Here is a 4,814-nt window from a genome sequence, read left to right as displayed (position 1 = left end):
CCAACGCCTCGCACACATGCGCGTACGTGTACGAGAGAAACACGCATCACTCGGCTGCCGACCTCCCACCGTAACCGGCAACTCCCTGAAATTTTCCTCCCCCTCGCTTCTACCATGATTTCTTCCGTCATGGACGGCCCAAAGAATGTCAGGCAGCTGCGTCTCCGTCCCGCCCAGGATGAAAAGCCCATTTTCTGTAATGATTTTTTGTCATAGAAGTAGGAGCCCACCACATCTATGATGATACCTGGTTTTGTCACAATTATCGTCATAGAAGTGTCATATGTATGCCAGAAAAAAATTTCGTTCGGCCCAAAATGTCATGGATGTGTCTTTTTTTGTAGTGCCTCGAGTGGCCACTGCAGGCTGTCGTGCCTTCACCGCCGAGCTGCGCAGCGTGGCTTGGCCGAGCAAGTTCAAGCCAGATCTTCCCCCGTGCTACGACGGCACGGTTGACCCTGGGGAGTTCCTACATCTCTACGAGCTGGGCATCGAAGCCACCAACGGGGACGAGAAGGTCATGGCGAACTGGTTTCCCATGGCGCTCAAGGACGGTGCCCGCACCTGGCTCCTAAACCTGGCTCCTGGCACGATTTCCTCCTGGGACGAGATGCGCACTCGGTTCATTGCCAACTTCCAAGGCACTCACGACCGGCCCCGGGCCATGAGCGACCTCCGCCGCATCAAGCAACAGCCAGGAGAGACCCTGCAAAAGTACATCCAGCGCTTCAACAAGGCTCGCCTCAAGATCCCCAGGGTGACTGAGGAGGCCATCATCTCAGCCTTCTCTAACGGCGTGCGTGACATCAAGATGAAAGAGGAGCTAGAAATCCATGAAGACTTGTGCACATCCCTGGAGCTGTTCAACTTGGCGACCAAGTGCGCCAGGGCTGAGGAAGGGCGCCTCTCCCTCCTTGAGCTTCCGGCTGCCGATCCAGAAGAGAAAAAGCCCAAGGTCAAGGACGTGAAGCGCAAGGGGGCTGCTGTGCTCGCAGCAGAGCCAGACACCAAGCAATGCAGGGATCAGCCTGAGTCATCCAAGGGCAGCCGGTACTGCGTGTACCACGACCTCCACACCCACAACACCAACGAATGCCAACAGCTTAGGGCTGTGCGAGATGTGCGTGCCAGCCGACGCCCCAAGCGCAACGACCGGGGCTATGGCCAAGGAGGAGGAAGAGGTGGAGGACGATGGGAAGACCGAGGCCCTCGCCAAGGGTGGCATGACCGACCTCGCAAGGACCGCTGGCACGACCAGCCTCGCGAGGGAGGCTGGAGGGATCAGCCTCATGAGGACCGCCCTCAAGGCAACGCAGGCCTCCCTCCTGTGCCACCTCGGCCGAGGAGGAATGAAGACCATCATCAGGACGAAGGGGCTGGGGGCTTCCAGGAGCCGCGCGCAATCGCTTGCATCTTGGGCGGCGCTCAGGCCCCAGCCTCTCAATGCATCTTCAAATAGTTTGCTCGCGAGGTGAATGCAGTCCTCCCCAATCTTGAGGCCATGCGCCCTCTTAGGTGGTCAGCGTGCGCTATCACATTTAGGTTAGCGGATCAGCTCAAGTGCGCAGCCACGGCCGGAGTCCTCCCGATGCTTTGCTCCCCAATCATCAGCAATGTGCAAGTCACCAGGACCCTCATCGATGGCGGAGCAGGACTCAACGTCCTGTCCGTCGAGACATTCAACAATCTCCAAGTGCCATACAATCAGCTTCAGCCAACCAAGCCTTTCTCAGGAGTCACTGATGGTTCCACCGTTCTGATAGGGCAAGTTCGCATTCCTGTCACCTTTGGGCAGCGCGACAACTACCGCACCGAGCTCATTGACTTTGATGTCGCCCACATTCGCCTGCCATACAATGCCATCCTCGGGTACCCAGCCCTGGCCAAGTTCATGGCAGTGACTCATCACGGCTACAATGTCCTCAAGATGCAAGGAAGCGGTGGAGTCATCACAGTGCCTTGTGAGGAGAGGGATGCAGTGTGTTCCCTTGAGCGTGCCTTTCAAGCCGCGGCAATCGAAGACCCAGAGCATAGGAGCGGAAGACTTCCCGAGGCAGTCCCTAAGAATAAGAAGGCATCACCTAGTCCGAACCCTCGGGAGGCAGGCCCTTCCAGTGGCGTTGTGCCAGGATCCGTGCCCGTTCAAGGGGCGCCTCCTTCTGTCGCATAGGAAGGCGCGCTCGGTGCCCTCCTCGAGCAAGGCTCAGGGGCTCTCTCCTGGAGGGCCATTGACTTTTCCAAGATCAAGAGGGAGGCGCTCGGGCACCACTTGGAGGCGTGCTTCAAAGTGTGTTTCCCTCAGGAAGGAACAAGGCAAGGAGGGCCAAACCCTCGGGAGTTCATCAGCGAGATCACTCAGGAGCTGCAGGAGTCAAGAGTCATGAGTGGTAGCCGCCACTTACCTGCCGTAGCTCCCCATCCAAGCGAGGATGGTGGGCTGCGCATCTGCAACGACGTACCAGGGGTCAACCGGGCCGCCTCTCAGGAGCGCTTCTAGCCCTCGCGCGTGGGACATTGCGAGGGTCCGCCCCACAGCTATGTTCGCATGCCTTTTGGCCTACCGAATGCGGCGGCCGCGCGTCACCGTCTTATGAGGAGCATTCTGGAGGCTCAGGAGGTCAGGCATTGCGTAGTCCTGGCGGAGATGGAGATGGTCCTCGAGGAGCCACCTGCGCCTCCGGAGCCCCCCGAGGCTCCTGGGCCTAGGGGCTCGTGAGGATCGGTTTCCACAACGCGCGTTGTCAGCTACTTCAGCATCCCTTCATCTCCAACATCATGAGGTGACATCTGCTTTTTTTCTGCATTATCCCCAAGCCACTAGAGCCTGACCCAGCGGCATCTGCCTTTTTTCTGCATCTATCTAAATGGATTTGCTCCTTCATGATTAATGTGCTCGACCTAACTCCCTGCTCGATTGACACCTACCTTTGGAGCTGCTCGCTCTGGCATGGCACTTGCGCATGGGTCCGTCCCTGCAACGCCGATAAATCTGAGTGGTCGAGCTCTGGCCATGGCAGCCCCGCAAGGCGACACCTCACCGGTCCTCAATGCCTCAATCACTCCCTTGGAGCGGCCAATGGTTGGCTGGCAACCGCAACAACAGGCCTTGCTTTCTCTCATGATTGGTACGCAGGACCCGCTCCAGGAGTAACGTTGGGCACGAAGTGAGCCTCCTCTCCTTCTCTCCGGCACAATCCGCTTGCACGTTAAAAGGGGGGCACCTGAGCATCGCGACTCATGGGCTCTTACTGGCTCTCCAGCCCTCACCCCCTGGCCTTGACCCACGGCATCGCGACCTGTCATACCAGCGGCGGCTGAGCTTGCTCGAGGGCCGGGACCTGACGATGTAGAGCATGAAGGAAAGTGTGGGGGAGAGGGAAGGAGCTCGTGAAGACTTGACCCAGCAATACCTCAGCTGCCGCCACACAGGCTCGGTGCTTCACCGAAAGCTACTCCAAATCAACAAGATAAGTCACACCAAAACCGATTCGACTCAGCGCTAAAACCTCGCCTACTGTAGCTCTGTCATGGCGACATTGCCTACCTTTCTTGCCCAGCGGAGGCTACTTGAGCGCTAAAGGGGACCTCCTGAGCATCGCGACTCAGGGGCTCTTACTGGACCTTGGGCCGCTCACCTCCTGGCCTTGACCACGACATCACGACCTGGCATACCAGCGACGGCTGAAGCTTGCCTGGGGACCAGGAACTGTCAGCGTAGAGCGCCAAGCCATCATGAGGAAATAAAGGGAGAGCCGAGCCGGGACAGGACTAGCATCTCGCATCAATTCATAATAAGGATATGTCTTCACAGAAGACATGGCCAGTGCCTTACAACACCCCCGTGGGTGGTACATCGATTCCTCGCAGGGACCAAAAGACATGAATCCTAAGGAGTCCTAACTACAGGAACCGCGACGGCAGATGCCCTCATCAACAGTGGGCCATCAGGTGCCGGCGCCAACCCCAGCCAAATCAATGGTGCTGACGGCCTGATGCAGCTGCCACGTTTCGGGCACGGTGCGAGCTCGGGGGCTCGTAGCTATCGTCGCTCGTCGCCGGAGTCAGGAAGTGTCCGAAAGAGTCGCTGGACCCTCCGACACGCCCGCTGCCACCAGAGGAGCTGCTGGAAGAGCGGGCGGCAGGCCTGGTCCTCGCTGCTCTGGAGCTCCGGCCGCTGCCTCTCGGGCAGCACTCCAGCCGGCATCCTTCCTCGTCGAAGATCTTGAAGAGCATCAAGGAGGCGCCATCGTAATCCAGGTGGATCATGAGGGCACCCTCCGATCGGCAGACCTGGGTGATCTCGCCCCAGCCCTGGGTCATGTAGACCTTGCCCGGAGCGACGACCTTGACCTCCACTTCGGTCGCAGGGGTAGTGCAGTTAGCGTGCTGCAGCCAGAGCTCAAGAGGCCCCCTCGACGGGATCTCAAAGGCGAAGGAGGGAGGAAGGCGAATCCAAGATAGAGGAGGCATGGCGGCGTGAAGAACGAGCTCGTGGGAGGAGCCCCCGACGTGAACTCCAGGAGGAATGACACGCACCGCCGTAATCCGCCGGCGACGACGGCGACTCTGGCAACGTCGCTCGGCGCCTTCTTCTCTAGGACCTTCAATCCGGGCGTACAAGGGCAGGGGAAACCCAGGCGACGGCCGCTCGAACCAGGGCCTTGACACCTCCTGCCAAGCACCCCCGTCTCTGCAGAAGAGGGCTAGCCGTTTCTTCGGCGAAAGCGAAACAAGACCCTCTCGGGGGGCCTTCCCCTTCTCTTCTGCAGAAAACCGGCGGATTGGTGCCATCGATGTAAGGTGGAGGAAGGGTG

The sequence above is a fragment of the Triticum dicoccoides genome, chromosome 4B (assembly GCF_002162155.2).
Source record: "Triticum dicoccoides isolate Atlit2015 ecotype Zavitan chromosome 4B, WEW_v2.0, whole genome shotgun sequence".
Taxonomy (NCBI): domain Eukaryota; kingdom Viridiplantae; phylum Streptophyta; class Magnoliopsida; order Poales; family Poaceae; genus Triticum; species Triticum dicoccoides.
This window is presented reverse-complemented; position numbering follows the sequence as displayed.